The following is a 12,723-nucleotide window of genomic DNA, read 5'->3' on the forward strand; positions in this document are numbered from 1 at the left end:
GTGCTTCCCTCGGTCGTTTTGAACTTTACAGCAGAGTAGCAAGAGCGTCACTGTGCAGCCTTTGTTAATTGGGGAATGCTGTTTCCCTGAAGTGCATAAGAAAGTCTTGCCTTGTGATAACTCACACCATCATGCTCATGGCTCGTCAGAGGAGGTTGTATCTAGCCCTGGATCGCCGAATCTGGGTTGGGGTCCAGGTGGTGAAGCTTTCCCTTTCTGGAGTCTTACGTTAACCCTCGAAGGAGTGATGCCTTTCCTGATGTTAGCTTGACAACACACATTTCATGCACTGTTCTTAACTGTCCTAAAAATATGAGATGGCTACAGTTAACTGTAAGTGCCTATGAGGAAGCAGGCAGGAAGCAGACCACTAGAGCCCACAGCTCACTAAGATTTATTTCTGAGTAAATTTGGATGGCATGTCAGTAACATATTAGAAGTATGTGTTTGTAAAATGTCAGTCAGAAAAATGAAACCTTTTAAAAACTAGTTTTATGGTAAACCTGTCACAGATGTATTCCTGGAATTGAGAAAAATTAGTTTGCTGGACCATGTCACATGGGGAATGCTTATAAATAGCTCCACCATCGGAGAGTGTAGGGTGGCTTCTGTGAAGTACACCAGGGCTCCACTCCCCATTTCTAAGCAGTGCTGTCCAGTAACAACAAAAGCCACATATGTAATTTAACCTTGCAGTAGCTGTATTAAGACAAGTGAAGAGAAACTGAATTTTTTTAATAACCTGTATGTTCAGACTTAAAATTTTAACATGCAATTGATATGAAATGGAGTTTTACTCTTTGTAATAAGTCTCTGAAATTATGTATACTGTACATTTATTTACACTTACAGCACATTTTAATTGGGACCAGCCCCCTAACATGGCCACATGTGACTGGTGTTCCCTGTTGGACAGCACAGGCTAGATCTTGATTCTTGGAAGTGCTGTGGGTCTGGCTAAGGAGAAAGGAAGCTTGGAAGAGAGCCCAGATAGATCATTGTGTACCTGGCTAGCTGCATTTGCCAGGCAGGGGAGTAGAATGAATGGGGCAGATCACAGCCCCAAGAATTAATGGTCTTCTAAGTCCTGTGAGCCAAAGTTGAAAAAAAGTCCAATTGCCAGCCTGATTTCAAGAAGTCTACTAGGTCTGGTAGGATGTAGGGTGCTAAGAGTGTTGGAAGGGTGTGGGTTTGGGTTTGATTTTTTTTTTTTCCCCCCCTTTTCAGAAAAGGGTGCTTTTTCACTGTTTTGATTGTTTTAGTAACTCCTGTAGGACTACTTTCTGACTTCCCGGTAGGTCAAGCAGTTTTCAACACTCAAGTAGTAGGGATGTTGACTTACCACTCCCCTGGTTGTAAGCTGATGTCTGGCAAATGACAACTTCTGTGGGTCTCCCTGTTAGGTAAAAAGAGAAACTACCTCAAGGGATGCTAACAGTGCACTTGAAACAGCTTGGGGCCAGGGCATGGCCAGCATTCAGGAATGTAACTTTTTTTTTTTAATTAAATTTTTTTAATGTTTATTTCTGAGAGAGACAGCATGAGTGGGGGAGGGGCAGAGAGGGAGGCACAGGATCTGAAGCAGGCTTCAGGCTCTGAGCTGTCAGTACAGAGTCCGACACGGGGCTCGAACTCAACAGACTGAGATCATGCATGACCTGAGCCGAAGTCCGACCTGAGACGCTCAACTGACTGAGCCACCCAGGCGCCCCAGTAATGTAACTTTCTGAAAGGAGGAAATCCTGTAAGAAGATGTGGGAACTAGCTAGGAATGCCAAGACTGGCCCTGATTAGTAGGCCCCACTTAATCTCAGAAGAAAGCAAGATGACAGGCATGTCTGGATTTTGGCCCTATGATGTGCTTAGGGGTTTAGCAAACCAGAATTGAAGTGTGCTTTTCCACTAAGCCATGATGTCTTCATCTGCATAATGGGAATAGTGGAAAACCTACTTGAAAGTTGGGGGAAAGATGACGTTATATAAAACAGCTAATTAGCGCTTGGCAGTCCTATATGTAGTATTTCTCAGAGAGGTGAAGTGAGTCCAGAAGAATCTTAAAAGAGCTGATTGATTTCTCTTAATGCCAAGATTGTGAGCTCCAGGAAGACGTCGTGTTTTGTTTACTGTTGTATCTCCCCCTAGACTGATGCTTTGGCACAGTGGATACCTCTGAAAGTGCATCTTGATTGAATGAATCATCCTCTTGGGCACTGATTCTAAATACTAAAATAGGACAAAATGGTTCCATTTGTTGTCAACATGTAGTGGGGATCTTCTGTCCTTTGAAGTGGTCATGGGTAGAAAGAAATAGGTGCTAAGGTAGGGAAAATTGAGTGGCCAGTTGATGGGTTTAATGGCAACAGTTCCCTTGTGTTGATGAGGAAGCAGATGGTTTTAGCCCATATTTCTGAGATCCAGTAAATAGAGTAATAACATGATCTGAGAGCTGGTTGCCCTGAACTAGACTCCCAAGGTTTGAGGATCTGGAGACCACTTAGGTTCCTGCTAACAGGATAGCTTACCTCAGAGGTGTGGTGTGAACCCAGCCTTTCCTCCCAACCTGCCGCTCCCACACGCAGGCAGAGACCAGGAGGTGAGTGTGGGGCTGCCAGCATTTTGATCATCTGAGCCTACCAGATGCATTTTGAGTCCGTGTTTTTTAAAAGGGGCCTCAGCACCTATCCAGATCCTGGATTTTTAACCTAAAACCTATAGACAGATGACAGACGGCCTTTATGAAAACAACATGCAAAATTGATACTCATGCATTTCTTTTTGGAGAGACATTCCATAGAGCCTTTGATCAGAGGCTGAAAGAAATTTAGGAAGGTTAAAGATTCACACTACCAAAGACCTCATCTTAGGACATCTGTGTCCATGGTTAGTGTGTGCGGTGTTCTCATTTACAGGCTGTTTGACTTTACCTTTGGGTAATGTGGGTTCACTCTGGCAACGGTGCCAGATAGAGGAGCTCTAAGTTCTTAGGGTAAGAATGTCTTTCTTGGTCAAGTCAGCATCTGAGAGATGGCTTCACTGCAGGCTAAGAAGTTTGCTTCCCACTCCTGACCCCAAAGAAAGCAAGCTCTGGGAGATCCCAAATTTGGTTCTCACTTGATTCCTAATTCCAAAATTAACCACCCCAAATGGCCCTCACCTCTGAACCTTGGTTAAGGCTCACCCCACCTGGAATGCCTTTTTCCTGTTCTCCGGAGATGTTCCTAGGAGCCAGCTTAAATGTTTCTTCTGCCATAAGTCTTCCTCCAGAAGAATATGTGCTGTTACACTTTTCTCCTAAAGATAAGAATGCGTTAATAAGTAGTTTCTTTGCTTCTAAAAATAAGAATGCCTGTTGAATGTTTACTATGTGCCAGGCAGAGAATTTAGCTTTACATCTACCATCTCATTTAATTTCAGCAATTCTACCAAATGACTACTAGTAATTACTGGCTCTAGTTTTTCAGCTGCAAAATGAAGTGCAAGAGTTGTGAAGCCGTGTGTTCAAGATGCTATGAAATGGCAAAGTCAGGATTTAAATGTACAGACTTTCCTGGCCCTTAACCATGTTCTGTCATGCTTTCTTGTCTTCACCGTACCTAGGGCTTATGAGATACTAAACATGTCTAGGTGTTTAGGGTACAAGGGCACAAGCATCTGGTCCCCACCCTCATTGCTCATTGGACCCTTTTCATCTGTAATAGACTGACCTCTCCATGGGGGGAGGGGGGGAAGCCTGTTACTCATCTCTATAACCAGCAGCTAGACTATCAAAGGGGATATTGACATGTTTAAAAAAAGTCCTTTCTGACTCTTCATGGCTGTGTGGGACAGCATGCTTTTTTTTTTTTTTTCTTTGAAGTTTGAGAGAGAGTGTGCAAGTGGGAGAGGGGCAGAGGGGGAGAATCCTAAGCAGGCTCTACTGTCAGTGCAGAGCTTGGTGTGAGCTCAGTCTCAGCCATGAGATCATGACCTGAGCTGATGTTAAGAGTTGGGTGCTTAACCAACTGAGCCACCCAGGCACCCTGGAGAACATGCTTTTTTTTTTTTTTTTTTTCATTATATGAAATTTATTGTCAAATTGGTTTCCATACAACACCCAGTGCTCATCCCAAAAGGTGCCCTCCTCAATACCCATCACCTGCCCTCCCCTCCCTCCCACCCCCCATCAACCCTTAGTTCTCAGTTTTTAAGAGTCTCTTGAAAGCATGCTTTTTAAAGTGGAATCCTGTCCAGCACCCGTGCTGTGCTGTGTTGAGTCCACAGATTTCCATTGAGCCAAGAATTGGGAGTAGAGTGGGATGTGGGCGGGATTCAGTGTAGGGTTGTTGTCCTGGCGTTCAGGTCCCCCCTTTTATGTTTAAGTGATTTAATGGGCAATGGGATTGCTGAAGACCATACAGAAGATAAACCAAAGGAGGCAATTAAAAAAACCATGCTTAAACAAATGGACTTTGGAATCAAATGCCTCCCTCAGTGTGTGACCTTGGGCTGTTTGCCTTGCCTATGTATTAGTTTCCACATCTTTAATATAGGGATAATAGTAATACTTCTGTGATGGTTGTGAAGATTAAATATAATGCTTGTGAAATGCTGGAGTGATAATTAGAGTTATTTGCAAAATACCCTGGTTCTTCCCCTGCCAGGCACATGCACTTCCCATGTGACCATTTCTGGCCAGTGAATTTGCTGTGAGTAGAAGTGCTGTCTGTACCTTCCAAACTGGAGCATTTAGTGGCTGGTGTGAGACCTTTGTGCCTGTTTTTCTGCCATGGTGATGGGTGCTATGCAAGAAGTAGCTGCTTCATTACTCCAGGCCTCAGTGATGGTGACCGTCCAGAAGCTCCAACCATCTACCAGTGGGAGCATAGGAAGAACAAGAAATCATCTGATGATTTGGTTTGTTACATATCTACTGATATAAGTGTTTAGACCAATCTCTGAGATTTATTAAGGGTTTATGTACTAAATTGCAAAAAGGAATAGGATGGAATGTAGAATAACAAAAGCGATTCTTTGGGTGGGTGTATGAGACTATAGCACTCTGTTCTGAATGTAGTTTTTTTTTCATCAACTACCTCTGTCCCCCTCCAGGTGTCCATGTGGGTCTTAAATACCCCACTCCCCAGCCCTCTGACACAGATATTCAGTCCCTGGAGGGAACACCTACCGTAAATCAGGTTGAAGATACATTAAGATATTTTGAACTTGGGAGATGTGAAGTTTGTCTCTCTAAAATGGTGGAAATTATAAGATGAAAACATTGAGTGCTCCTGGTTCTCATTATTTCTGCCACGTGAAAAAGGTTACTTTGGGCAAAAAGGATGGTCTGTGAATGAGCAGCACAGATCAAGTCTTCGTGTGGTTGAGTCTGGGCTCTCCCTGAGATGCTGCTACATCCCTTCCCACGTTTGTATTTTGTGAGCACCGAATAACATTCTCCTCTTTTACTTAAAAAGAAGTACTTGTTTGAGCTGAAAGCTACTAGTTTGGGCTAAATTTTAGTCATTCATTTGCATACTAATACAGTCCTACTTCCAGCTCTTTCCCTGTTGTGTTCTGGGACTTTATGGGGTTCGATCTTGCCCTTCCTCAAATGAGGGATGGGAAATTGGTTCTCCCTCCTTTATCAGTTAGTGTTCCTCAGTTGCAAAAAACCTCTCAAGCTAGTCTAATTTATTGAAAGATATAAAATAACTCGTGGAATCTCTGGAAGGGCCAGAGAATTCGTTTGGCCTTTGCATCTAGGCATGGATTTTCCATTTTACTTCTGGCCCATTCTTTGGAGAACTGTAGCTGCTTCTGGACACACAGCTCCCTCTGTGACCCTGTGTTCCTAACATGCTCCTGAGTTCTTTGCTGTTTCTAGAAGCTTGAGGTTTCTCTGTTACCTTTACTAGAATACCCTTGGTACCATGGACATTTTGGGTTGGATAATTCTTTGTTGGGGTGGGGAAGTCCTGTCTTGTGCATTGTAGGATGTTTAGCAACATACTTGGCCTCTCCACACTGGATGCCACTTGAGACAACCAGAAATGTCTCCAGGCATTGTCACATCCCCCAGGTTGAGAAGCGGTGCTCTATAGGTCAAAAGTTAACAACCCAAATGCAAACAGACAGCGCCAGAGCAAAGTTCAGAAGTAGGCCTGTGTGCCATTCATCTATATAAAAGTTGTAGTTCAGGCTATCAAGCTGTTTAATAAAAAAGGTTCTGTCCTCCTACCTTGACAACTTCATAACACCAACCCCCCAAACAAATCTTTTTATGTGATAAAGTTGACAAAATATCAAAACAATTTGATTGTTGGATATATTTGAGTAAGTTGATGGGCCAGCAATATTTGGGTGAGAAATAAAATGAAGACCTTCGTGACTTACAAACTCTTATATATTTATTTCTTAAAGTTTATTTCTCTTGCCTTCATTTCCATAAAATCACTAAATAGGTTGTTATAATAAATTTTTTTGTGTAATTTGTGTTCTATTGGCAGTAATGACTCAAAGGACAAAATATAATTTTCAAAATTTACAATTTCAGAATATAAAAAAAGTTTGAATTTATTTTCAGAGAAAATGTAAATGAAGGTTAATGTAAAAAAAATTAAAAATTTAAATGTTCAGAAACGCCAGTAAGGTTTTCTAAAATATTCAAAAGTATTTATTAAAATTATAGGGCAAGGGCACCTGGGTGGCTCAGTTGGTTAACCATCTGACTCTTGTCGGCTCAGGTCATGATTTCATGGTTGTGTGAGATCGAACCCCATTTCGGGCTCTGTACTGATGGTGTGGAGCCTACTTGTGTGGTTCTCTCTCTCCCTCTATCCCTCCCCTGCTCGCGTTCTCTGTCTCTCTCTCTGTGTCTGCCCCTCCCCTGCTTGTGCACTGTCTCCCAAAAGAAATAAATAAACATTGAAAAAAATTTTTTATTACAGGGCAAAATACAAAGTATTATATAAGTAATAGGTATCAAAGTTTTAAAGGAAAGTTGTATAAAGCTGAAATTTTTAAATAATATTTTCAAAATTTAATCTTATGTAATTTTGTTACACAAGTTTTTGTAGTTCTAGTATTCAGTGTCAATGTAGTTGCTAATGTAAAGAACTGGTGTCACTTCACACATCTTGTGTCTAGATCTCATACATACAAATTAGTGATATAAATTGTTTAAATTGCAGAATGTTCCTTGGCTACAGTAAGCTGAGGACAGCTGAGAACATGAAGAGAAACAGAAAAATGGATGCTCAGCATTGCTGTTATGTTAGAATCTAATGCATGCATGCCACTCGAGAAGTTAATTAATTAATCTGTCATTTCTCTTACCTAAGTGCATTTTCAGTACTTCCTTCTCATCCTCTGAAGCACTTTGTGTCTACGACATTGGCAGAGGCTGGAACCCACGAACCTTTGTGACCTTTAGATACAGTTGCCTTTTGTTGAGAGATTTTAGGGCAAGAGGTGAAGCGATCATTCCTTGGGGCCTGAACAGTGGTAGTTATGCAATGGGATGTTGAGGATTACAGATCATGCAGAGCCAGTGCCAAGCACATGATCCTGAGTGACAAGAGCACCCTCTGTTCCTTCATATGTTTATTTTTTTTAATGTATTTCTGAGATACGGGGCCAATCTTGGTAGGATCTAAGTGCACTACTGGCTGGAAGGAACCTGGGGAAACAAGTCCCTGGCCTCCACCCTGGGGATCTTTAGACTCCATACAGGAATTTTCTCCAAACACAGAGTGCTCAAAAGGTGCTGGGGAACCAAACATGTAGAATAGAGAAATCCAGGGCTGCGTCCCTCTCCCAGTACAACTAATGAACTGGCAAAAACTGTCAGAATCAGCTTTTGAAGAACTCGGAAATCTAGTCAAAAACTGAAAACAAGGGGAAGCTTGAAGAGGGAAACTGCTGCTTTATGGTGAGAGTGCTGTGGCATTTTAAAATGGCCATAGAAGGGTGCCCAAATGTCAGGTGCTGGTTGCTAGTGCCAGAAGAAGCAATATAGAACTTATTCTCAAGGAGTGTGGCTGTGGGTGTCCAGCTGTCTGGATGGTGCCTCTCTCAAGGACAGGTGGAAAGGCTTCCTATTTCTTCACTCAGGGCATCCCCAGGGCTGTCATGGCTTTTCAGGTGGCTTTTGCTGAAAGCATTTAAAGGCACAGGTACTGGCCTCAGTGGCCTGGAACAACACCTGGGACAAGTAATAGACCAAGAAGCCTGGGAAAGAAGAGATTGGGAAAGACCTATGTGGGAATAGAGCTTTTGGAAGCTTCTGTGTATGCCTGGGAATCAAGAAAGCCATGTGCAGACTAAGAGTGAGACACACATACTTGGCAAAGGCCTAAGAAGACTCGAAGCTTTCATGTCTTGCTGGCCTTTGGGCTCTGTGTGAGGAGGGAGTGAAGCTAAGGCAGAGTTGTAAGCAGCCAGAATAAACGTTCAAGGAGTTAGTCCTGACATGGTTCCATTTTGCAAAGATACAGGAGAGTATTTTTTTCTTTCCTTAAAAAAATTCTTTCTTTTGTTTGCTGCAGGCATTTAAGGTAACTAAGATACCAGCTATCTTATCCTAATAAGCTAAAGGAACACAGTTCAGTGGTAAAGAGCACAGACCTCAATACAAATAGTTGAGAAAGTCTGTAAGCAAGCTAACACCAGCAACTCACAATAGGCAATGGTAAACCCTGGGAGGAAGGAAAATCTGACTTCTAGAGTTGCTACATAAAATAGAAACTGTCCATGAGGCAGCCTAGATATTGGACTTACTAGACAAAGACTTTAAACTGTCTTAAATATGCTCAAAGAGCTCGGGGAAACCAGGAGAACAATGTCTGAGCATATAGAGAATATCAATAAAGAGGCAGGAATTTTAAAAAGGCACCAAATACGAATTTTGGAGCTGAAGAGTATAACTGAAAGGAAAAACTCATTCACTAGGGAGGCTCAGTAGCAGATTTGTGCAGGCAGGAGAAGGAATCCGTGAACTTAAAGGTAGGTCAATTGAGATTATTCAGTCTGAGAAGCAGAAGGAGAAAAGAATGAAGAAAAATGGCCAGAGCTTGAGACCTGTGGTACACCATCAAGAATACTAACATCTGTGTGAATGGGAGTCCCAGAAGGAGTAAAGACAATCAGATCAGTAGAATAGAATGAGAGTCTAGAGACACACACACAGATACCATACATCTATGGCCAATTAATTTTGACAAGGGTACTAAAGCCATTTAATGGAGAAAGAATAGTCTCTTCAAAAAGTTATGCCGGACAACTGGGTATTCATGTGCAAAGAAAGTCGGACCTTGAGGAACGCCTGGGTGGCTCAGTCAGTTAAGCGGCTGACTTCAGCTCAGGTCATGATCTCGCGGTTTGAGTTTGAGCCCCACATCGGGGCTTGGACCTTGAACTCACATCATCATATACAAAAATGAATTCAAAATGAATCAAAGATCTAAAGGTAAGAGCTAAAATGAAAGAAAACTCTTGGAAGAAAATATGGTAAGTTTTCATGACTTTGACTTTGGCAATGGATTTTTAGATATGACCCCAAAAGCACAGGCAGCAGTAACAACAACAAAATAGATACATGGGACAATATCACAATTTAAAACTTTTATGCATCAAAGGACATTGTCAGGAAAGTGAAAAGACCTCTTACAGAATGGGAAAAAATACTGCAGACTCATGTATCTGATTAGCACGTAGTATCCAGAATATATAATGGACTCTTACAGCTCAACAACAAAAAGACTAGGTGATTAAAAAATGGGCAGAGGATTTGAATACACATTTCTGTGAAAGAGATATACAAATGGCCAACAAGCACATGAAACAAGATGCTCAGCATTGTTAACTGTGAGGGAAATGCCAGTCCAAACACGACAAGATACCACTTCACAATAGGATGGCTATAAAGAAAGAAAGAAAGCAACAGGTTTCCGTGAGAATCTGAGGAAATTGGAACCCTCAGACAATGCGGGTGGGAATATGCAATGGTGCAGCCACTGTGGGAAGCAGTTTGGTAATTGCTCAACAAGTTAAAACCCGAATTACTGTATGCCCCAGCAATCACTCTAATGTACATATTCTGAGGTATATTTTTTGTATATATACAAAGGGTTGGAAACACGTATTTAAACAAATGCTTGTATAAAATGTTCATACACTGTTGACAATAGAGCCAACTTGTGGGAACAACTCAAATGTCCATGGCATGATAAACAATCTGAAGTGATAGCAGACTATCACTTCTGCCATAAGAAGGAAGGAAGTGCTGATACATGCTGTAATGTGGATGAACCTCAAAAACATGCCAAGTGAAAGAAGCCAGACACAAAAGGTCATATATTGTATTGGTGCACATATACGAATCATCCAGAATAGGTAAATCTGGGAAGAGGGGGGAACGGGATGCCTGCTTAATGGGTATGGTATTTCATTCGTGGATATGAATATGTTTTGGAACATGGAAGGCGTGATGGTTTTACAACTTTGTGAATGTGCTAAATGCCACTGAATTGTACACTTTAAAATGGTTAATTTTATGTTCTGTGAATTTTACCTCAATGAAAAAATAAAAAGAGGTGCTACACAGCCTGAAAATGTGATGGATGTCTACCACCCTGCCTCGAACAGCAGTGAGGTCTGTGCTGTTTTTGGAAGTGGCGTTTTTTACAGGTATATTTGGGGTTCCCTCTTAGTGGGATTTAAACGTGTCTTCATATGTCTGATAAGTGGGGGTGGGGTGGTGAGACCGTCAGAGGCCTAGGAAAGAACCACATGGCCTTGTTAATCCAAGAAAAGGGGTGTTTCTGAGTTTGGCCTTGTCATTCGGTGCAGTCCGTGTTGGGGACATTCCCAGATCTGTTCCTGGACAGAAGGGTTGAATGTAAACTTTGCAAGTCTGTTATTCTAAAATTCATAAGCCCCGTTTGGGAGCCGTCTCACAGAGTATAAGACACAGAAGAGGAGACAGTCATTCTCTCCCAGGTTGCTGTGGAAGTTACCCATGAAGGTCCTCAGGACATTGGAGGCAGCCCCTCGTGGAACAGATGCTTCCTCATGGAGCAGGGCTCCTTTGTGACCCCACGTAAGGCAGCACCTGGGGACTCCCAGAAATACTTCAGAGCACTTTGCAGAAAGTGTAGACCCCCAGGAGCCAGTAAGGCACTGGGCCAGTGAAATGATGAGTTATTATTGTTATTTCAAGGTACATGGACAGTACATCCTGAGGTGACAAGAAGTGTTTGTTGTATTACAGGGATTATTTTAAATGGGGCAGAAACCGCTCCTGTCAGCACACATGGAATCTTGAACTTGGTACAGTGCCTTGCACAGTGAAGGCCCTCAAGAAACCTACTTTTTTGGCTGTCCTGAATCGTCTATTAGGTCATCATTTTACAAACATTACTTATATTAGCAGGGATGGTGGAGCTGGAGAGTACTGTGTCTTCTCCATGGCCTCTGCGAGAAACCAGTAGTGTGGTGGGACTTGTGATCCTTTCCAAGGCCACGGCTCTTGAGGCCTGCGGCTTGCTGTCAGTCCTCCCAGCTCCCTGTGCTTGTGGGCTGGTTTGGTGATCCACTGGGAGTCAGGATTTCCTCTGATCACTTTACAGAACGGATCAGTGAGGATAACAATTTCATGGAATCTTCACCAACCCGTAAAAGGACTCCGGACTCTCAGAGCCCCACGTTGGCATCCGGCTTGTACCTTGGCAACAGAATGAAGGCTTCAGGCAAACTTGAGCTGGTTAACCCCATGATGGACGGGCTTGCCATAGGTCACACTCTTAGGAACTGGGCCATCACGCTGCACAGAGATCCGATACATGACATGACCTTGCTTGGCCTTGTACCCCAGTCTGCGCGCTTTTACCGGGTTGTGTTGTGGCGGGGAGGGGGGGGGGGCGGTGGGCAAGGAGAGCAGAGCTGGCAATACTGCCTGCAGCACAGCCTGAGAAGAAAGCGCATTACGCCCGACTGCTTCTTCCTCTGTATCTCCTGGATGTGCTTCTAAGCACCCATTTTGGGCTTATCCTGGCGCTGATGGCTTATCCTTCCGCCAGAAGGAAAGCAAGAAATATTTTTTGAGGGGCGCCTGGGTGGCTCAGTTGGTTAAGTGACTTCGGCTCAGGTCATGATCTCACGGTTCGTGCGTTCAAGCCCCGCATAGCTAGCAGCACAGAGACTGGGACTCTCACTCTAGACTCTCTCTCTGCCCCTTACCCACTTGTGCTTTCTCTCTCTCAAAATAAATGAATAAACTTAAAATTTTTTAAATAAATATTTTTTATTTTTTTAATTTTAGTTTTTATTTATATTTTAAAATATAATTTACTGTCCAGGTTAGCTACCATGCAGTGTATACAGTGTGCTCTTGATTTCGGGGGTGGAGTCCCGTGATTCATCGCTTACGTACAATACCCAGTGCTCATCCCAACAGGTGCCCTCAATGCCCTCACCCATTTTCCCCTCTCCCCTGCACCTACCCGCCTTCAACCCTCAGTTTGTTCTCTGTATTTAAGAGTCTCTTATGGGGGCGCCTGGGTGGCGCAGTCGGTTACGCGTCCGACTTCAGCCAGGTCATGATCTCGCGGTCCGTGAGTTCGAGCCCCGCGTCGGGCTCTGGGCTGATGGCTCGGAGCCTGGAGCCTGTTTCCGATTCTGTGTCTCCCTCTCTCTCTGCCCCTCCCCCGTTCATGCTCTGTCTCTCTCTGTCCCAAAAATAAATTA

At 43.1% G+C, this 12,723-nt stretch overlaps 1 pseudogene; it reads right to left on the reverse strand.

Moving 5' to 3' along the window:
• Window positions 1–11,403: 11,403 nt before the first annotated feature.
• On the reverse strand, window positions 11,404–12,015 carry LOC131500955 (large ribosomal subunit protein eL15-like; annotated as a pseudogene).
• Between the last annotated feature and the right edge of the window lie 708 nt (window positions 12,016–12,723).

This window comes from Neofelis nebulosa, chromosome 18 (assembly GCF_028018385.1).
Source record: "Neofelis nebulosa isolate mNeoNeb1 chromosome 18, mNeoNeb1.pri, whole genome shotgun sequence".
In the NCBI taxonomy this organism is placed as follows: domain Eukaryota; kingdom Metazoa; phylum Chordata; class Mammalia; order Carnivora; family Felidae; genus Neofelis; species Neofelis nebulosa.